Genomic DNA, 23,750 nt, shown 5'->3' on the forward strand with positions numbered 1-23,750 from the left:
ATATCCAACTCCTAGTTAAAATAATTTTAAAGATAAATATATACTGTCAAGGAAGAAAAATTTCAGGGATAACTATAAATTTCATTAAGATATATAGCAGATGTTACGTGGAAGATGAATATTCATTCCATCTGGCTTCCACTGCAATCATTTTATCTTTACAGTGATTTCCAAATATCCCAACTTAAAATGCTTACATTGTACAAAAATTAAACTACAACACGTTTGTGGTGCAAACAGTTTGTCATTTTTTTTGCTTAGTTCAACATGACTAAGTTTGTTAATGTATTTTGACAGACTTGCATAACATCCAAAAATGTTTTGAACAATGTAGTTTAGGCCACGATGCAATATTAATGAGTGAATAATGTTCTTGAATATAAGGTTTAATATTTAATGATTCAGAGTGCTGCCTGGATTTGATGCAGAAGAAAAATGTGGTTTGAAATCACTGCATCTATCAGGGGACCTGAGAAAAAGACTACAGCCTCCAAGCAAACCTTTAACCTAAACTTTGAGCTGGGGTCTCAGGTGTGAAATTGATGCTTCTCCAACTGAATTTCTAGTACTTATCAGTATTCACAACATCACATCATTTATCAAGTGTCATTCAACAGAACTTTTAAATTACTAGGAACTCACAGGTCTGTGCCAAGAGGTAGAAAAAAAAGGAGGATTAGTGTAAAAATAACATTGGGTAGTCTGCATTCAAACACATTTAGGAATCAAATCTGCCAGTTGCATCAACATGTCAATTTGATTCTTCTTCTTTTTAAAAATATGTGAAACTATAATAAAGTTCAAATCACATAAAGACTTATCTCCATATCTTCTATAAAGGGAAATGTCTAATCTAAAGGATCACAGAAGGAAGTTGAAGTTGGTTCAATGTGTCAATCTAACCTAATGAATGGTAATCTGCACACATTATTGGACTTGCTTCATTTGCAAATAATCCTATGTCTTCAGAATAAGTATAAGGGACTTACTAAAATCAGTTAATACCCAAAACTAGAGCTGTGAAGGATGGGAATGTTAATATTACTATGGCTTTAAAATAAAATACTAGTCCCAAGATGAAAATCAGGCTGACTTTTCAATATTTATTTGCATTTATAGTTCACAATAGCCATGTCAATAGTAAATAACCTAGAGTTAGAAGATCTGAGTTTAAGACTCTGCCACATACTGAACTTGTCAATATAAGCTCTCTGAACTGTTGTTTTCTCAGGAAGATGGGCATAGTAACACCCTATGCCAAATGACTGTTGTGGAATCAAACTGAATTAATAATATGAAGCACTAAGTCAAACAGAAAGCGTTATACCAATGTGAGTCAACAAAACAAAATCTATGTAACATTTACTGAGCACCTCTAGAAAGACCCTGCACAAACACTTCACCTACGTTATCACCATTGTTGTTAGAATAAAGAGAAAGCAATGGCAATTTCTATGTTTTCTCATTTAGTTTCTATAAAGGAGAAAAAATAAGTGCAAAAATAATAAGAGAATGAACCCAAGCATATAAGTGAAATATTTTCTAATATTTTACTTCCTTTAATGTCATATTTTGATAGTTTATATACAGTATCGTCTTAATTAGGAAAAAAAGACATTATCAGTGATACTCAGTACTCTAGTAATCAATTTGATATAACATGTTTTAATTCTTGATTAAAGTATTCATTGAGCATTTATGTGCCTAGAATAGTGTACTAAATACTTTTTTAAAAAAAATTAGCAATACTAACATGAACCACAGTATCATTTCTTCTTTTATATCATAACATTTATATAATGCCATAATTAAGTTCACTCTATTCCACGTTTACAAGATCAGCAATTATATCAACAATTATTTTTAAAAAATGGAAATAAAATTGCTTTAACCTGTATACTGAAGAAAACGTGAGAAGTTTGGCAATGACAGGTAATAGTGCCACCATACTCAGTGAAGAGTCTTTTTTTTTTTCTGTTAAACTATTTAAAAGAATTGATGCTACAAGTTCAATGAAAATTAATTAACTCCTCCTTAGCACTGGTCCTGATGCTCCTGCAGGTAATGATAGTGTCTCTTTAAGGAAGCACCAATTCTGTAATTAGACTTTTCTCAAATGTGAATAACTGAGACAAAAAGGCAGATAGATATCCACTTGGTACTTTTTTATGCACCCCAATCCAAATATCTATATTAAATTAAAGTAGCTCTTGTGATTATTCTCTAATTTACAATGTACTTAAGGGCAGAGCAGTATGCTTAGAAGAATAACAGGAAGAATACAAGAGATATTACTAATGATGGGGTTACCACTGGGGAGTAAGATGGGATACTGGGCTTAGCATTTTTTACTTTTGTGATGCTGCCATTCTTATGCAAATGTATTAAGTTAATAAGTATTAAGTTAATAAATGTATTAATTAGATGTATTAGTGAAATAAAATATGCTAGAGCAGCACTGATTAATAGAAATATAATGCAAGCTACAGATATAATTTTAAATTTTCTAAAAGCTACATTGAAAAGGTGAAAAAAGCAGATCAAATTAAAGTTAACAATATATTTTATTTAACCCAATACATGCAAAATATTATGACTGCTACATGTAATCAATACAATAAATTATTTAAAAAATATGTTGTATTGCTTTTTTCATATTGAGTCTTTGAAACCTGGTATGTGTTGTATACTTGGAGCAAATCTCAATTCAAACCAACCACAGTTCAAGTGATTAATAATTTACCTATAACAATAGGATAGCACAGAGTTACAAAAAGTTTAAAAGGCATATGCAGGCACAAAGTAGGTAATTTTCTTCCAAATTTTTCAAAGCAATTAAGAGATACTCATTGAAACTTCTCTCTCATCAATTTTCAGCTCACATCATACTTCTGTTTCACTGTGGATCCAGGTTTAGCTTTTGATAGCATCTTCCTCACTAAACAATAATGTAACTTTTCTCTGCAAGGTCATATTTAGCTTGCTATTCCATGACCTCTACCACCCTTGCATGTTGTTTACCTTCCTGATAGATATAGATTAGATATAGATATAGATATAGATATAGATATAGATATAGATATAGATATAGATATAGATATAGATAGATATATAAATATATATAAATTTTTTCCAGAGAGGAAGGGAGAAGGAGAGAAAGATAGGCTGCCTCCTGCATGCCCCCGACTGGGGATTGAGCTACAACAGGGGCATGTGCCCATGGTTGGGAATCAAACCATGACGTCCTGGTTCATAGGTCAATGCTCAACCACTGAGCCACGCCAGCCAGGCTATATGAGAATTCTTAATTACATATTTGTGTGGAATGACACTGACTATATTTATTTCAGGGCTTTAACTACATTAGCAGAGTTGACTACTGAGAATCACCTTGCTCTCCTTTCAGAAAATCAATGCACCCCTTTCCCTCCCATGTAATACTCCAATACTCTAGCAGAAGAGGCCTATGGACTTCACAGAGGGTCTTCCCAGCCCTTAAAAATAATTTTCTGAGCAAGCAAAAAAAGTGAAGGCACCAATACATAAGAACCAACCATTGAGCACCAATAGCAATTTTAAAAGTTATATGTGTGTATGTATGTGTGTGTGTATAATATACACTGAGTGGCCAGATTATTATGACCACCCCATCAGTACTCCGTTGAGCCACCTTTTGCCTTCAATACTGCGGCGACTCTTCTTGGCATTGACTCCACAAGATGTTGAAAGGTGATGCGAGGAATCTGACACCATGCCTGATGAATAGCACTGTCCAGTTCTGTGAGATTAGATGGTGTGGAACCAGCTGCCTGATGGCTCTTTTAACTTCGTCCCACAAATGCTCAATTGGATTGAGATCTGGTGATTGTGGGGGCCACCTAAGCAAGGTAAAGTCACCCTCATGTTCTTGAAACCACTCCTGCACAATACGAGCACCGTGGCATGGCGCACTGTCTTGTTGGAAGAAGCCATCTCCATTGTGATACGCCATCAACATAATAGGATGAACTTGATCAGCAACGATACTTAGGTATGCTGTGCTATTCAGACGTTTATAATGATCTGGCCCTCTAGCAACTTCAGCGTGAAATTACAGCTAATTTGCCTACAAACGTCAGGTGGTCATAATAATCTGGCCACTCAGTGTATATATATAAAGAAATATTTTTCAAACTAAAATATCGGTAATCTAATAAGGAAAAAATGTCCTCATTCCACCCACTTAGCACTTTTGAAACTAGACATGGGCACACCCTTGGGAAAAGACTATCAACAGCTCATGCAAAAAAGAAAAAGTTCACCTACCTTCATTTTGCTTGTTTTTCCCTCATTTTCACCAATATAGACTTTCTACCTTCCTTGAAATAATAAAGGCAAGAATAAACTAGAAAGGCCACATGTAGAGAACATTAGAGATTTTTCACTCCCTACTACATGGATAGATGTGTAAGATAGGTCACATTTATGGAGTATTTATTATAATTCTGTGTGAGTCTCTGTATTGTGCTAGGAACTTTACATGCGGATGTCTCTTTTAACCCTCAAAATAATCCTGAAAATAACCCAAGGGTGGAGATGTTATTATTGTCTTATATCTGACAGAGAAAACTGACCCCTGAAAAAGTTAATACACTATGTAGTTTCCAAACTAATAACCCATAAAGTTGGAATTCAAGTCCTAGCCATTTGACCCAGACTACACTCTTAACCATCATATTCTACTGCTCTTCAGTTCAGGGAGAAGAGTTCTCTGTAAGAAAAGCATTTTGTATTGTTTAATGATGGTGTGCCAGGCACTATATGTATCATCTTATTTAACTTCCATGCAACAACAAGTTTATCAGGTTGGCATTCTTACTTAACCCAATTTCAAAACTGAGGAAACTGAGGTGTAGATCTATTCAAGATCTCAGATTACTAAGACAAAGCTAGCATTCAAATCGCATAACTCCAAAACAACATAACCTTTAGCCCGTTTTCCCCCTCATAATGTAGGTGGCGTGGCAATTACTATAATGGTAGAAATCATTAGGCTTTCCTATTACTAAAATAATTTTATTTGGAGTATGTAACAGTTCATAAAGGGCATTCTTTATAGAGAGATAGCCTGGATGAAAGTAAGCACTTCAAAAATAAAAAACAAAGCCACTCATATAAGAATACTCTTAGAGGCTACAACACTGCTTTAATTTCTAATTCATTTTCAGCTTATTTTAATAGAATTAACTCAGAGCAGGAGTGCTATTGAACACATTTATAAATTTTTTCTTTTCAAGTGTCTATAGAGCCCTTATTAAAATTGCCCTTCCATTAAATGTCACATAACAATAATGCCTCCTGAAACCTTGATATACAATACACTAATGTTGGCAATGAATGTTGCAATGATATTTATTTACTACTAGAGGCCCAGTGCACGAAATCATGCATGGGTAAGGTCCCTAGGCCTGGCCTGTGATCAGGGCCATGGGCAGTTTGCAGGCTGGCCACACCCCCGGTCAGGGTGGGGATCCCCACTGCGGGGCGGGGCCAGCCGGGGCGAGGGGCCGCACTCATTCTGGTCTCTGGTCATTCTGGTCATTCTGCTGTTTTGGTCTCTGGGCTTTTATTATACAGGATTTAAGTAGAGATTGAACAAGAATAAAAACGAAAATGAGTAACATTATTAGGTTTCATTAGAGATTTCAGAGGGAAATGAAATGGCGAAGTCATTGAAAATGCACATGAAAAATAAATTATTTTTTTAATTGCTAAGAATTTACATATATCTGGGAGTATAGAAATGGGGAATGAGGTCAATTCAGACAGTTTTGAAAAAAATTAATCCTAAAAGCATTACGAATCTATCTACATATTAAAATTAATGAAGATGAATCTCCAAAAGCCGATTTTCGTGTAAGATAAATGTTTCAAAGACAATATGCAACATGATTTACAGAAAATTGCTTGTAAAACTTGAAACTCCCATTACTGGCAATTTTCAAAAAGCCCTTTAAGATTCAGGTCTACAGGGTTAAAGGAGTACAAGATTGGCAAACATGCTCTTAAAATAGCAGGCGACCTGTGTGCTTTAAAAATGGGCTTTAAATGGTAAACTCTCTGGATTTGGGTCAGTCCTAGGGAAAACAAAATAAATCATTACTTTTTTAAAAACAAAATTAAGGATAACAAATACCACCACTGAGCTTTTTATTTTTATCTGTGTAACATACATAAAATTGGTTAAATTTCACATAACTCAAAACTTTAATAATTGAGGAAATGATAATTCCTTCACTGTCCTTCATCAGTGAACAAGCACCATGTGGCAGTAAAGACCAATTTAACTTCCTTACCATGACAAAGCACTACAATTTATAGTGAGTTGTCAAGTTCAGATTTAGATACTCTTCCATTCCACACTTGCAGAGGCTCTATACTTCAACACACCATCTTGCCCATCATAATTTGCCACCTTTGACTGGCAACTCTTTGGCCCACCTGTTTTACTCCCACAAACTTAACTGCTTACATTAAAAAAAACAGATGAATAAGGACAGATGACATTTTTATAAGTCAATGAAATCCTAACCCTAACCCCTCTTAAAACTTCAAGCCACAATCGCTGGAGAGCCCTGATGAAAATAACTTCTATTAGAAAATCAACACTTAGAATTTCGGACTGGAAAGATACATTAAAGATTTACTATAAGGATCATTTTCTGCTGAGGAAGAGCTATAAAATAAAACCATACCCATCAGTTTTTGCATCTGTCAATCTGTCCATCTTTTAGGGACTGAATTGTGTCCTTCCTATACTTCATAAGACTATATTTAGAGATGGGTTCTTTAAAGGTAATCATGGTTAAAGGCAATCAGAAAGCTGGGGCCCAAATCCAGTAGGACTGGTGTCCATATAAGAAGAAGAGACATCAGGGATGTGCTCTAGAGCAGCGGTCACCAAACTTTTGGACCTCACGGACCACCAGTGGTCCACTGACCGGTTGACGACCGCAGCTCTAGAGAAAAAAAGGCCATGTTGAAAACACAGAGAGAAGGCGGCCATCAGCAAGCCAAGAAGACGGGCCTCAGGAGAAACCAAACCTGCTGACACTTTATTTGGACTTCCAGCTGCAGAACCCTGGAAAAATAAATTTCTGTTGTTTTAGCTGCCCAGTCTGTAGGTTTTGTTTTTTTTTTTTATAGCAGCCCTGGCAAATGAATACACCATCTCCTGAAGGTGTATTCACCAGAGTTAGCTTTTCTGACAGCAGTGCAAAGATGAGCTATGACAGCAAAAGGCAAGTTCCAAAGAAACTGGCTTACCAGTAAAAATAAAACTGAAACGACCCCAAGATTTAAAGCAATATCCAGCATAGAGGTCAAGCTAACCTATCTCCTGGTTGAACTTGAATTATGACTTATGCCCAAGAGAATGAGAACAATTAAGACACTGGGGTAATTAAGCAGCAGAAGGAAGATAATATGAGTAAAAATCCAATGTAAAGGGGGAATAGTTTCCAGACCCAGGCTGGGAAAGAAGCAAGAGAAACCTTTTAAACACACAGTATTCTACAATGAAGAAAAGCTTAAAATCCAGTACCAAATAGATCACTGTGGTTCAATGATCTATGGAGTCTAATCACCACGATACAGCAAACTGAATAAAGTCTATTTGGGTTCTGCTGGTTTAACGAACACATGAAACCTCCACAGTAATATTCGTAATTCATGAGATTAATAGTTACAGAAGTAGTTGGGGTAATAATCATTATTGTTTGTATTATTATTAAAAATAGCATTATTACAAAAGCTTATGGGGCTAAGCAAACGCAACGTATTATTGGATCTTCACTACAATACTATGAGAGATTTTGCTCTTGCATAATAGTTTTCATTTTTTAAAGATAAGGAAAATGCTCAAATAGCTAATAAGTAGCGACAGCAGGACTAGAATCCTGGTCTTCTGATTCCCAATTCTGGGTTGCTCTTTTGTCTCAAAATATACCCATGCACACACTAAAATCTCTTTTTCTCTAACATGCCATTTCATTATCTTAATCGGCATTATGTGGTGTGTAAGTGTGAAGGGCATGTATGTCTCCAGGCTCCCTCACTCCAGGGTGAACCTAAACAATGAAATAGTTTTGTGCATCTGCTATTAGTCTGGAATCAAGAAAAGTTCTAGCAAAAATATTTACTTATATTTTTTAAAATAATAAGAACATATAATGTAATTATGCTAATTACAAATGTAATATCAGGTAATTATAGAGAATCAAGAAAAAAAGTGTAAGTATGTAATTTTTTAAAGCCTAGAGTTCAGTCATCCACTTCATTTGCCACATTTTTTCATCTGAAAATTCAGATTTACTTGATTTTCTATTTATTTATTTATTTATTTATTTATTTTTGTAGCAAGTATAAAAGCAAACATATTATCCTTCAACAGATAAAAGTATGGTCAAATTCAACATTCAACAGTTATTTATTAGGACATATCATGTGCAGAGCATTGTTCATAAAGCTGCAAATAACTCAAAGCTTGTTTATTTCTTCTACTGACACTTGATTTTATGACAATCACACATTCACAGATACAGCAAGTTGACTGGATACCTAACTCACATTTAGGCCAGATCTTTTGTGGCTTAGAAATATCATTTAGTTCACTCTGAGGCAAACGGAGACCACCAGCTGCCCCTCTCAATGTTGTGTATCTATTGTATCTCATCAGCTGGATACAGGCCTTAGTGACAGGTTTTTATATCTTATAGCAGAGAACAAGAGAACATTATTAAAATTAAATTACAGTTTAAATTGAGGGGTTTTTTAAAACTACATAGGCTTAACAAAAACCCAAAATGATCTGGCAAGTATTTACCAGGTGCTTAAACTCTCACGGCATTTACTCCATCAGTAACAAGACCATTCCATCACACTAAAAACCACCCATCTAGAAATAATGAAAATACTTGCCAAAGGAATAGATAAATAAGGCACGGTGACATGGGCATAAAATAAAACAACAATGGTTTTACTACTGTGTTCCCAAACAGTGAGACACAAGCAGGGGCTCATATTGGTAGTAAGTTAGCTAACCCAATTTCTTGAAGGTAATTTGACAATAATAGTATTTTACATAACCTTTGATCTAGTAATTCCACTTACAGAAATTTACCCTAGGGAAATAATACTGGCTACCGATAAATTTAATAACAATAATATTTAAAACAGTGTGTTCATAATAGTGAAACATTTTCAAACCATTTTGTTGGGAAGACTAAATGTCTAATAGTGAACTGCCATGAATTTATCTAATGACAAAACAGTCCATGATATAACTTAAGAACAAAAATAAAGAAGCTTGGGAAAATGACAGGGACAATATGACACCACTTCTGTTACTTTCTCCTATGTGTTAATGCCTGTATACCAAAATATTTACAATGGTTTTGTGTGACTAGTGGAATTATAGCAACTTTCATTTTCTTCATTTTGTTTAGCTGCATTTCTCTAATTGTCTATACAGTGTATATTATTTTTGTGATTAGGAAAAAAAACACTTCTTTTTACTACCATGTGACTTTTGCTTTGATCCATAGATATTCTAAGGTGCTGGGAAGATATTATGGGTGAGATGATGAGAGAACATAGAAACACAGCCCAGGTAGAGGGGAGCTCAGCAAAGGCGTCTGGGAAATGTTGGACTCTCTGTTTAACCTTCTGTGACTGTTTAACTCTCTGTAGCTTCGGGTGTGGCTGGCTGCCCAGAAAGCCGCAATGCCACCGAAAGATAAACGTCAGGCCTCAGGAAAGAGGTTAATGACTGTATACAGTGTGATAACTGTCTGACGCTAACTGTTAACTTATGAATGCATTGTTCTTTCTGGTGGTCTATGTCACTACCTACCATAAGGTTTTACTATTAACCTCCTATAAAAAAGAGACCCTGTCCTGGGAGGGAGTGGATCTCTTCCCGGCTGGCCGCTACTGGGAGCAAGCAGCTGCTTTGCCCAAGAATATAATTTTCTCCTATTAAAACTCTTATAAATTTGAATAAGGCCACGTGTCAGTTCTTCAGAATCGATCCTGAATTTAGACTTTTGGGCTTCCCCCCAACACCAGCTTACAATAAAGAATTGACTATGGAACAAGATAAGAGAAACAAGCAGAGATGAACTCCAGGAGTGGTGGGGACATGGTCAGTAATCAGCAACCAATTCCCTTATCAACAGCCTAAGGGGCCACCAAAGGTGGGCACAGAGATGACTATATCACAGCTGATGCCGACTCCGGATCCTCACAGCATTTAAACACCCAAAGGTAACGAGCAACTCTCTGGACCTCCTTGGGGGCCCCAAGCTCTGCTGAGCCTTCTCCCCACAATGATACAATACATTGCAATCTTCTGCGTCTCCCAATCTTCTGTGACTTTCAGCATCTTGATTAATTTATTTGCCCTTTCAAAATGTCCTCTAATTCATTACAGCCTTCCTGGAATTGCTGTCTGGCTTCTCAACATGTGATATCAGATGTCCCATAAACAACAGGACTATTATATTAAAATCGTGAATTAGATCCAAGCATTTCTCCCCAAGCCTATTAACTTGATGTTCTACAGGTTGAATCTCATTTAATTTGCCATTTACAGAATAACCTTTCCAGGTGTATCTTTCAAGTCCTTCCTGCTGTTCTGGATACCTCTTAATATCTGTATGTTCAGAAAAAATCATCTCAATAAGGTTAGAAAATTAATTTTTTCCCCCAATGAACTGGAGGAGATGAACAGAGTGCAATAAATTCATGACCAGACGACACCTTTAAGAGGACTGCCTTCCTAAAGGTAGTACAAATGACCCCTCACAGTGAAAAGCAATGAATATTTCTGTCTTTGAAATGGAAAGATTGGTCAAAATGGTCAGGTGAGGAGATTTCCTATGCATGGACATTCTGACTTTAGAATGCAGTAAGAAACAGCTGACTTTATGCAGAGAATTGTTACCAAATGTTCCCAGACTCGGCATGACTACTGATGGTTTTCAGGACTGGGGAAAAAAATCAAAATGAGACCTTTCTGTCTTCTACACACATGCAGAAAAGCAATACATTCTAATTTGGGGGAAGTGGGGCAGGGAGGCGCACTTGTATTTCACCGCAAGGCCAGCATATTTTCAATAAAAGTACATCTTAAAAATCACTTTGCCATTTTTATAACATCTCTCAGCCTCTTATTCTGTTTAAAAATGATATAGTATGTTAATACATAAAGACAATACTAGTCAGCTATAAAAAATGCCTGAGACAAATTTAAATGACCAACATAATAAAGAATTTGATCTTTTCTTTTTGTATTCTCCCTAGTCTTATGTCAGTAAACTAGAATAAACATGTTATTAAAAGAGAATCAATAGAAGGCTTTAAAATATACAGTACCACAAAAGGTCAAGCCCTGGAATCGATTTTAATATAACATTTTTTGTGCAGCTTCCCAAAGGGTTCTTTTCTAATATTGTTCTTCATTTTTCTCTCACTTTGTTCCCTGACTGGTGAATTTGTTGTTCTTGTCTTCAAAAAGCTGTCTAAAGCTGAGTTTGCTGAGTGTGTGTCATTTCTATGACAAGCTGCTAGAAAATGAAAAAAAAAAAAAATCAAGCAAAAAGAAAAAAAAAACATGTAAAGGTAGTAGGAGGATAGATACAAGACAGCATGACGCAGACAACAAGGTTCATTTCTCGAAAGGGACAGAAACATTGAAACGCACAACAATCTGCAATCGGGGGCCACCCTGGGGCTTTTGTCTCCCCTGGTGCCTCGAGTGGACACTGATTCCTAGGATCCGGGAAGGCAGGATAAGGGAAGGACGATCTCTCAGGTTTCAACAAAAGAAACTGTCACCAAACCAAGTAGGTAAAGGATGCAAATTCCCACGACATAAATCCATGTGCGTCCAGGTTCCTCTGGAACTGAAAGCACCAAACGTTCGATGGAAAATTGGAATGCCTTCGACAGGGTTCATGGGGACTAATCAGAGGTACATGGCCAGAGCCACAGACTTCCTGACTTCGTCCCAATAATCAAGGCCCAAAGACTTATACAAAGCACATTCAGGGTCAGGCTCATAAATATGAATGCATACAGAATATATTACATTGTACGTTTCGTTACAAATTTTGAGTTTGTTTTTGGTTGCCAATAAAAATAACCCAAAACCCAGACTATATTTTCATAACATCAGTTTTTCGCTTTTAGACAATGCTTACTAAGCAGGAAAGGAGGGAATAGTAGATCCTTTCTGCCTAAGTCACCTGAAACCAAAGAAATTGCTGCCTCTGAAGCTAAAAATTAAGTCCCCATATCAAAAAAATAAAAGCCAATTAAGCCTGCGAGAAGGAAAGACAGCTGTTTTCTAAGAGCCAATAAAACTTGAAAAGGAAATGCTGGGGAGAGGCTTGGAGTAAGAGAACTGTATTTGAATCCTGACGCTGCCTTTTGTCAGTAACACAGCCTTGGGCAGATACTCAGCCTCTCCGAGCTGCATTCTGATTGTGAAATAAACCCAGGAAGCACAGTGACCATTTTGTACCCCAGTTTGGTGTGTGTGTATGCAGGCTGAGGGGGCACTCAGCCTTGGCTCCTGGGGTCATGTGAGGGGCACCATCTTACAGGCTGCCACAGAGCTAAGGCAGGCCTCCGCAAAAGGCTCTGGGGATGTTCAGGGTTAATATAATCAAAGGTACCAGCACAGCATCTGGTAAACAGTAGGCAATCATTAAATGGTAGTTGCTGTTGCCATAGAATTCTCCTGCCTCTTTTCCCTTTTGGACAAATTCTATTCCATTTTAATCTACTTACCCACAACCATAAAATATAGCTGTAATTTAGTAATACATTCTTGTTGACACTTACTATGGGACAGACAATGAGTTTTACATTCCAGGAGAGGAGGCAGTCAATAAAACAGATAAAGTGCTATCAAGAAAGCAAAGAAATGTGGACGGAAAAGGGCCATTCAGTAAACCTGACAAGCTCAGGAAAGGCCTTCCTGGCAGGCCTTAAAACTCAGAGACGTCAAGTAACCACACAGGATGGTCTGAGTAAAACTTAACTAAAAGCGTGTCATGGCAGATAGTCATGTCCTAGACCAGTATCTTTCCCGACAAAGGTCAATCTTTACCTTAACTGAGCCTGTCTATTGTCTCTTTTTATCTAGGGCAGTGGTTCTCAACCTTCCTAATGCTGCAACCCTTTAATACAGTTCCTCATGTTATGGTGACCCCCAACCATAAAATTATTTTCGTTGCTACTTCATAACTGTAATGTTGCTACTGTTATGAATCGTAATATAAATATCTGATATGCAGGATGTATTTTCATTGTTACAAATGGAACATAATTAAAGCATAGTGATTAATCACAAAAACAATATGTAATTATATATGTGTTTTCCGATGGTCTTAGGCGACCCCTGTGAAAGGGTTGTTCAACCCCCAAAGGGGTCGCGACCCACAGGTTGAGAACTGCTGATCTAGGATAACATACCTTCGGATGTCAGAATAATATCCTTTCTGTAGACCCCTCAGGGCACAACCTCCCACCAGGACAGGAGACCACAGAACCCCTCATTGTCTCTTGTCCCCCGCATGCCGTGCCTATGTGCTGTAAATGTCAACTATTCTATACCCACCAATGTAAAAGAAGTATATGTCTGCCTATTTGTTTTACTTTTTATACAATCCCAGAGATTTCCCCGCTTTGCTTTCTCTCTCCTTATAATCTACCACCAATGAATTTCATGAAGCCCTTTTACATTTTCCCCTTTGATTCTGATGTATAAAATGAATGGTAAGACTGCCATTTTCCAGAGCATTTCTCAGTCCATTGAGATTTTGCTTCCCAGCAATTGTCAGTTGGTCGCAAATAAATTCATAAAAATTCTTACAGGTTTGGACTTTTCTTCCGTCGACAGAAATGACAACTAACAGAGGGGACAAGAAAGAAAGAATATTTAGGTAAAGCAATCAACAAAGCCCAAATAGTAAGAGGAAGCGAGCCATGCAGAGCAGGGAATACTAATATTCTAGGCGAACAGCTGCAGACACAAAGAGGTTTGGCCACTAATGTAGCTGAAACTTTCAATGAATGATGGTAAGAGATGAGGTAGGAGTATATAAATATATAAAGGGAAGAAGAGGACTAGAAGGTCAAGGGAAAGGTTTGGACTTTAAGCTAAACCTAGGATTATAAGTAAAAAAACTGCGGTGATTCAAAATATATTAACACTGCTTGGTGAAGAGTAGAATCGGGAGAGAAGAGTGGCTCCCTGCAGGAGACTCTGTAATAGTCCAAGTGAGAGTGACAATGGCTTAGGCAGGGTTTCTCAACCTCGGCACTACTGACATTTGGACCTAAGAATTCTTTATTGTAGAGATCTGTCCTGTGGGATAGCTGGCCTGTAGGGTACTGAGGCATAACGCTGGCCTCTACTCGTTACATGCCTGGAGCACCCTCCAACCTGAGAGATCTCCAGACATGGCCAAATGTCCAATGGAGATGTGGAGGCAAAAGTCCCCCCAATCAAGAAGCACTGGCTTAGACTAAGTAGGGATAGAAATCGTGAGAGGTAATGGGCTTACAATATATTTTAAAATAGACACCAGGGCTAATCAATTAAAGGGGGGAAGAAGAGACATAAAGGCAAGAAGGAGGGAACAAAAATAAGCAGTAATCAGCCCTGGCTGGTGTGATTCAGTTGGTTGAGTGTCATCCCGTGCAAAGGTTGCCGGTCTGATATCTGGTCAGGGACCATACCCAGGTTAAGGGTTAGATCCTGTCAGGGTGAGTGCACACGGGAGGTAACCAATCGATGTTTCTCTCATCAATGTCTCTCTCTCTCTCTTTCCCTCTCCCTCTCCCTCTTCCTCTCCCTCTTTTCCTTCTTCCCCTCCTCCCTCCCTCCCTCCCTTCCACTCCTTTCTTCTTTTTATAAAATCAAAAACATATTTTTAAAAAAGAATAATCAGTCATCAAAATCCTGATGTCACCCTCAATTTTTGTTAGTCTAACATCCAGCTATTCAGTAGTTTGAGGAAGTGCTTTCCAAATCAAACCTACCTGGGGCTGACAAATAATTTAGGTCACACAAACTCACCAGGACAATAGTTCGGGCTCCTTTTCTTCAGTCTTACACAAACTGAATTGTACAGTTGACAGTTATATTCATTAAAAAATACACAATTCCTAACATTTTACATAAAAACCTAGAAATATAAATTTTTCACCCAGTATTTGACAGTAGTTTGACAGTTTTATTTCAAACTATAGTCCTGTGAATTAAAAAAAAAATACCAAAAAGGTCCCTTCATTTGTGAATTCTTTTCAAAACTAAATTCCTTATTTAATGAGCTCCATAATCAAGGAAAAACTGACTACACTGAAACCTGAAAAACATAAGTCTTCAGTCAACCACATCAGAAGAACCTCAGTTAGAGGCTCAGAATGATGTATAACAGGTAACCCATCACTGTTTGACCGGAATTCAATTTAGCCTCTGAGACACAGTTCAGTAGAGCAATGATGAGTGCAGCTTCAGATTCCAGACTGCTTGGGTTCAAGTCCCAACTCCTCTATTTTCTGGTTATGTGACTGTAAGCAAATGAATCTCTCTGTGTTCCAACCACCCCAAATATGAAGTCAGGTACCAGCAGATCACAACCTGCCTTACGGGGTTACTATGAGGATTAATACATACAAAGGGCTTGGACCAGTGCTTGGGACAAAGAAACTGTTCAAAACTACTACCTGCTATTATTGCATATGATTACTTACTATTATATATTATTACTACTATTAGTATTACTTTTCTTAAAGTCTTCTTAAATGGTATATATTATCAGATCTAAAGTCTACTCAAGATCAGTACAGACTATAGACAAGAAGACCACAATATATGATTGGGTGCAAAAAACAAAAGCAAGTTATACAACATTATTACTTCAATTTTGCTTGGTATAAAAAATATTTATGTAAAACACTGTTAGGAAAACATATTCCCTAGGGTAAGAATGTAGCGAACGATTTTAGAAAGGCAGAGGATGATTAACTTTTTATGATTCAGTATTATTTTAATTTCTTCAGTAGATGTATATTTCTTTTGTAACCATTTTTTAAACAAATCAATATCATCCATGTTTTCAGTCGTTTATGGAATGACCTCTCTAAGTCAAACCTACCAGATTCTGTAATAATAATAAAAATTGCAGAAACTCTGTTGGGTATTGTTTTTAAATTAATAGGCATATCCATATTAAATTAATAGTTTCAGTTGACTTTTTTATTTTGTTTTTATTTGATCTGGTTTTAATCCATCAGCCTATCAGGAAAACAAAATTAAAATTTACGGATTTTTAAGAAATTTTACATTAGCATTCACAAAATGGCACCAGGAAATACAGAATTTAAGAGATCTGGTCTAAGAAGTTGTGAAGGAACTTAAACTCAAATTATAATCTTAAAAATTTATATGGTTAACCTCTAATTTTATTCTTTATACTCAATGCCAATTTCACACTAAGAAGCATTTTAATGGAATAACTTTAAAAATTTCTGAAGGAAATGGTCTAAGCCCAGTGGCGCTCCCTGGTGCTCTATGGGAGGAAGGAAGCAAGTGAAAATGGTATAGAATTGATGAAATGTCCCTGTGCTGCAGCTGCACAGTAGTCAATGGAGGAACCCACGTTCTAGTTCCAGAGGTACACTGTCCCAGCAGCTAATTCTAAAGACTGGTTTAAAAATAGGTACACTTGCCAAAACCGGTTTGGCTCAGTGGATAGAGCGTCAGCCTGCGGACTGAAGGGTCCCAGGTTCGATTCCAGTCAAGGGCATGTACCTTGGTTGCGGGCACATCCCCAGCGGGGAGTGTGCAGGAGGCGGCTGATCGATGTTTCTCTCTCATCGATGTTTCTAGCTCTCTATCTCTCTCCCTTCCTCTCTGTAAAAAAAATTAATAAAATATATTTTTTAAAAACAGGTACACTTTTAGACTAAAGGTGCTGCCTTATCAAAATACTTTGACTATCACACAAAAGGCAAATAAATAATAAATACTACAAACCAAAACTCCAACACAACCAATACAAAATAATAGAATGAGTCCAAGGCTCCTTGGAAGGAAGGAAGGAAGGAAGGAAGGAAGGAAGGAAGGAAGGAAGGGAAGAAGGAAGGAACAACCATGTTGCCTAGGCTCCTTTTCAGCTTGAGGCTCTATAGGCAAAGCTGGTCAGGTCAGGAGAGGAAATGTCCAGGGACCCTCTCTGCACATTTCCCCACTGTTTCCAGAGTGAGCTGCATACCAGGACCTCACATTTCCCACTCCTCCTCACACAGCATTCATCACCAGCAGGATCAGCAGACGGCTTCCAGAAGGTCCAGGACTGAGGACTCGGCCAGGGTGAGACCCAAACAATGTGGACCACTGCCCATAAATACAGACTTCTGGACTCAAGGAAATGGACATCTGGCCACTCCCCCCACCCCTTCTAAAACAGAAACGGAACTAACTCATCCAACAGTGCTATTTGCACAAGAAAAGTATGCTCCTCGCTCTTGCACAGTGTCCAATTTTGAGAGAAAATCAGCCCGACAAGGCATTAGCGCCGGTAAGAATGATTCTCAGGTCTCCAGGAAGGGGAAAGGGGAGGGGCGGACAGAGCTCTAAATCCCTAGTCCTAACAATACTCTGATGGCACTTGAATCAGCTTTATATCGAAGTGCCATGTTGGGTGTCCTTTGAATAAACATTTACAAAATCATGAGAGAGAATGATTCATCAGACAGTGTAAGGTTATGGGGCCATGCAATTCAAGTCCTGGTTCTGCTGCAAAGTGAAAAATTTTACATACATCTATTTCAGTCATTGGTGTTTTTAAAACAGTGATAACACCGACAATAAACATTAATAGTTTATGTAAGGAATAATAAATTATTCATAGGGTACATTACAACCCTCTCTCCCCTTACCCTAGATTGCTCTGAGTAAAAGAGAAACTTCAGCAAGGATTATTATAACTATGGCACATCCAGAAACCTATTCCTAGGAAATTCCAAGGGCAGAAACCAACGTTGGCACAAGTTACATCAAACACTATGCTTCACAAGAGAAAATGCTGTAATTACTGTCAAAAGAAACATCCGAACAAAAAGTGGTTGAACATCACTGCTGCTAACACGACCAATAAAAAAAGTTACAGTCTGATATAAAGCTGATTCTATGGCATGCTTAGAATTAATTAGATTAATTCCAGTCCAGGTTTGATATTCCAACAGTGTAAAAATAGCTTCTCACAACTGAATTCAGGGCAGGACTCTACAACTGCATAACACTGAAAAGGAGAGAAAATTGGATTTGGAAAAATAAGTAAAGAGATGTGAATAAAACACAGACTGGGTAATCCAACCTTCTCTATTTGTTGATTATAGGAAGCAGTTGTCCTTATTAAAAATAGAAAAGTGCCACTTGAAGAAAAAGATAAAGTAGCAGATGGCACACGATTCCAGTGCCTGGTACCTACACAGCACTTCCAATCAACTTCCAGTGAAAAGGACCGGGAGGCTAGGGTGTGAGTGTCCTTCAGAACTGGTATGTCTTTATCTACTTTTAAGCAGAACGGAATAGAAACATGCAAGCGTAAAACAACAGCAACACAGTATGCATTTTTAAAATCAAGGCTACAATGGGGTTAGTAAGAAAATTAATCTAAAATAACAGGACTTTTATACTGCAGAACTCCTATATGGCAGAGTATATGCAGGAACATTTTGCAGAAGATGCAAACGAAGTCTCCACTACTCCTACTGGAACCAGAACTGGGAAATAAGCTCACATCACAGCAGGGTGTGTGTCACTGAAGACTTATAACTCAAATTTCTGCAACCATCTTCTTTGCAAATATTAATTAATTAGAAATGAGATGCATTTGCCTGTAATAGTTGTAAGTGCCAAGAGAAAATACTCACTGCTAACTGATCTGTTATTCACTTCAAAACTCTACAAGAAGCCATTGATAAATATTAGTTATCAAAAAGTACTTGTTCCTGAAAGTTGGTTTCTCTTTTTCTTCTTTTTAGTGCTATATACCTAGAGAACACATGCAGGTTCAGGTTGAAGGCATGTGCTATCATCATAACTGTGTAACTTGTATCACATCAGGCAGACGATTTCCCCTATTATGTATTTCCAGTGTGATGCTAACCCACAAACCCTGTTTGCCTCTACTGGATTCTTTCCTCCTTCCTTTTTTAGCTTTTTCCTCCAGAGGCAGAAAATATGTATTCATAAAATTGAAATGAACTCTTTTATATAATGAATTTAAACAGAAGGTATCATCCCTATAAATTTCCCCTTTACTACAAGAAACTAAAGAGTCCCCAAATCTTTAAGCCCTTAGTACATGCTATAAGTGGAAAAAAATTAATGGACTGTACTATATTCTAACTTACCCATACAGTTAATAAAATTTATGACTACTTTATGAAATCACTTATTAAATCAAATTAATTAGCTTACATCTCAAATATCTAATGTAATTATCCAAGTAATTTAAAGTGGGGGAAATCTCATCAGTTGTCCATTTAAAAACAGCAAGCAAGTAATCTTGGTTGATGTGTAGCTAGTTACAATATCAATAGGTGTTCCCCTTCTTCTTGTTTTCTTGAAGAAAAGTTATTAAAACTGAAACACTTTCACTTGCTTTTATAGGTAAAGAGGTGAAATCCAAATGACAAAGGTCAGAGGTCAGAAGCAGTCACATTATTCTTGCTGTCAAAGACTGACTTTTGGAGGCAGGGCACAGAAGAGAAGCAAATCACATTTTAAAAGCCTGTACTCAAACTGGGGCATATTATGTCCTTGCTATATTGGCCTGCTATAGTTACAACACAATATGGTCAGCTATTATCCAAAACACACGATAGAGTGTTACAGCAAAAACAGACTGCTGACATGAGCATTTAATTTACGCTTGAATCCCAATACACCAAACAACTATTCCCTCCATTAGATGTTGTGATAACAAAACTGTAATGCCAAATTAAACTCAACATTTAGTGCATGTACTAATATTATGTCAGTGATATTTTGGGGCATGATTTTGTTAACTAAGCAAATCACTCAAGAGTCTCATAAAACAGAATCAGATCTAAGACAAATTGAGATTTCATGAATAAATGGTTTTTAGAAATGAGAATACAACACATACAGTCACAGTGCTTTACAATTAGCTGCACCATCACTGTGGCCCAGCAGAAAACTCCTTTAAAGCATCTCTTTACTATCCTTTAATGTCTGATAGGAAAGAGTGGAGATTTACAGGAGTTTAGGTTAATTTTAAATGGTCTAATGTCATATCTTCCGTTTAAATGATTTTTGAATGGGATCTAAACGAGTGTGGCACTCCCAATCAGAGAGGTTGTAAAAGGCTTCTGCATTAGATGGAAGTAAGGCAAGTCACCCCAGAAGTCATTTCCAATCCCACAAATGTATGGTCCAGAGTGTACATGAACTATATTGACCAAATACAGCCCTAGGACAGTATTTTTCTGTTTCACATGCCTGAGAGCATCTTACACTGCTGTATGCCAGGCAGCGGTCCTGCACAGTTGTCAGAACTTGAGCATAAGCATCACAATTTGCAAAAACTGGTGTCAGCAGCCTGGAAAAATCCCAGGAACAGCAGTGGAGCAATCATTTCAGGAACGCTGTCGCCAAGGCTTTGATGGCACAGAATATGATGTGAGGAAAAACAAGGACAGAAAGACCCTGCGTCAAGAAGTGATTCAGAAGAACTAGACCCAATGTGAGCCGGTTTTTAAGAAGACCTTAACCCTGGGGTTCTCACTATCAGCACGTTGACATTTTGAGCCCAACAATTCTTTGTTCTGGGCAGGGACAGAGGTGAGAGCTGTCCTGCACACCAGAATGGTGTTAGTAGCATTGCTGGCCTCTACCCACTAGATACCAATAACACCTGACAGGTTGTGACAGCCAAAAATGTCTCCAGTCACTATCAGGTATCTCCTGGGGACCAAAATCTCCCCCAATGCCTTAGCCTATTTATTTTGCTTACATTTTTCTCTTTTTGAATATGCAAGTGATGTTTTTTAAAAAAATCAAAGTCATGCTTAATGAGATCTTTCAATAAGAAAATTCTAAGAGATAAACTAATGTGTTACAATTTGCAGCAATTTTTTTCTTGTGGTACATCAAATAAAATGCTTCTTATAATCAATGGCATCTTCAATTCAATGAAATTCAGCCACCCAACATCTTTTTCTTTTTGTTATGGAATGCTTATCCTGATTTTCTTTTGAGTAAGTACTTCTCAGTAGTAACTTAGTAGTAACCAGTTCTTCCCTAGCTGGGGTTCTCTATCTTCCTTTTGATTCTTTTGAGCTTTCCAAAATGCTTCTAAAAATCCCCTTGCTTCCTAAGTTAACCAGAGTTAAGTTTCAATCTTTCAACCAAAAAATCCTGACTGAAACAAGGTTCTTATTTAAGCTACCCTAATAAAAGACATTTCAGAGTATTTCCCTGCCACAAAGTTCACCTGTTAAAAATGTTACTGCTTCTCCTTACCACTCACCACATAGGCAGAGTGAGTAGGGGTATGTATAGATGACACAAGGATTGCTGAAACAGTGGCACAAGGAACCCTCTATAACTGCTTACAAGGCTTCATTCAATTAAAGCAACAGATAAAATCTATAATAATAAAAGTGTAATATGCTAATTAGACCAGACTGCTGAACGACCTTCCGGATGTCATTCCAGACATCCTTCTGGATGAACCCGTGATGGTGGGGGCTGAGGCAGAAGCAGTTAGGGGTGATCAGGCAGGCAGGCAGAGGTTGTTAGGGGCGATCAGGCAGGCATGCAGAGTGGTTAGGGGAGATCAGGCAGGCAGGCAGGAGAGCATTTAGGAGCCAGCATTCCCAGATTGCGAGAGGGATGTCTGACTGCCGGATTAGTTGGACATCCCCCGAGGGGTCCCAGATTATAAGAGGGTTCAGGCCGGGCTGAAGGACAACCCCCTCCCCCCCTGCACAAATTTCGTGCACCAGGCCTCTAGTAATGTATAAATGCCTTGACACCAAAAGTTGCTTTGCAAAGACTGCACACAAAACTTTCTTAATGCTTTTTCTAAAGTTTCTTCTCTGGTACAAAAACAAAACAAACAAAAAAACAGCTATTGATTCTTTTAAAAACTATCACATAGATGAACACACACTTTGTGCCAAGATTTGACAGCTGGAAGTTTTCATGAAGAAGGCTTCAAATAAAACATTTTTTAAAAGAAAAAAAATAATAAAAAGGCTATACCACCCTCTGTTCTCCTAAAAGGTGACAGAAAATAAATTCTTTATCAATAGTCATTTGTCCAGGTTACAGCTAGGCTGCCAACCCCAGTCCACTTGCGATTTGAAATTGGCTCTCCCTGGCACCTTTTATTCATCTCATCTGCCCTTTACCTCTCACAGACCAAGGCAAAGCAAATGGAAGCTGAATAAAAAAGGAAGAATAAAGAAAGAAAACACCAGAGTGAGAGTTACTGTAAGAAGCCTGTACCATAAGGAGAGAAGGGAAGTTAAAAAATTTCTATGTGAAATATAATAAGCAAAGTAAACATGATTTTAACCCCAAAAAACTCCTTATTAAAATAAAATTCAATTAAAAATAAAATTTCAAAGATAAGAAATTCTACCATAATATATTGATTTTCTTTGCTTCTTAATGAAAATGGTCTGAATTTTTTGGAATATTCAAACTTCACCATCTAATTACATACTCCATCAGCCTAACCCAATTAAATAATTATAAAGTGCTATGTGGAAAACTACAGAAATATACACAGACTCTTTTCACCAGTACTAATTACATCTTGATTTTTTAAACCCTAAACTATGAACCTTCTCTATTTCCTGAGACAATGGCAGTCTTAATCTAAAACTTATGTTCTGTTTTATACGTTTCGAAAGCAAACTGGAGGTAGCTTAGCACTTACATCAATAAAGAAATTTTAGAGACGAAATATTTAAGGCTCAAAGACGTTAGATTATATGTTGAAGGACCTATGGCCATTGAAGACAAGAATCCAACTCAAAGATTCTTTACATTTAGCTCTCCCAAGCAGAACAGTTACGCAACCAAAACAAAAACAAGCACACGCTAAGCATCCACTGGTGGCAGGCATGTGCTTAGTGCTCATAGCAGAAACGCATTTGCATGATCATATAACAGTAATGCTCTGTGCTGTATGCAAATTTCAGAAGTAGCACAGATGGAAAGCACTTGACTCTATCTTAGATTAAAAAGTATTGGCACATTTTTATGAATAACTGTGTACTTTAAAGGTCTTTAAGAAGTCGTCCTTTTACCCCAAAAAATTACCTATGCTGTTTTGAATATTGTATGGTTTTTAGTTTATAGCTTTGAACATCTTTTTGAATCAGCACATAAGGATCTACTTGACTGTCTAGTACTGTATTGAGACATGTGCCATAACTCAGTCATTCAGTCCCCTATGATGGCCATATGAATTACCTCTGGTTTTCTACTATTACAAAAACACTTCAATGAACATTCTTTTAACTGTTAGTGGTAGTAGTAGTTTTAATAATGATAAAAATAATGTAGTAGTATGTATATAGAAAAAAATCCAGAGGAATAAAATGTTCAAGATTGGTTTTCTCCATAGAATGGAATTATAGAAGATTTT

The 23,750-nt window shown here is 37.3% G+C and overlaps 1 protein-coding gene across 2 annotated transcripts in view; it reads right to left on the minus strand.

The window, feature by feature from the left end:
* CHCHD3 (coiled-coil-helix-coiled-coil-helix domain containing 3) overlaps positions 1-23,750 on the minus strand; it is a 256,325-nt gene that overhangs the window by 176,423 nt on the left and 56,152 nt on the right. The gene's annotated exons all lie outside the window — the stretch shown is intronic.

Source organism: Myotis nattereri (assembly GCF_964212035.1).
Source record: "Myotis nattereri genome assembly, chromosome: 11".
Taxonomy (NCBI): Eukaryota; Metazoa; Chordata; class Mammalia; order Chiroptera; family Vespertilionidae; genus Myotis; species Myotis nattereri.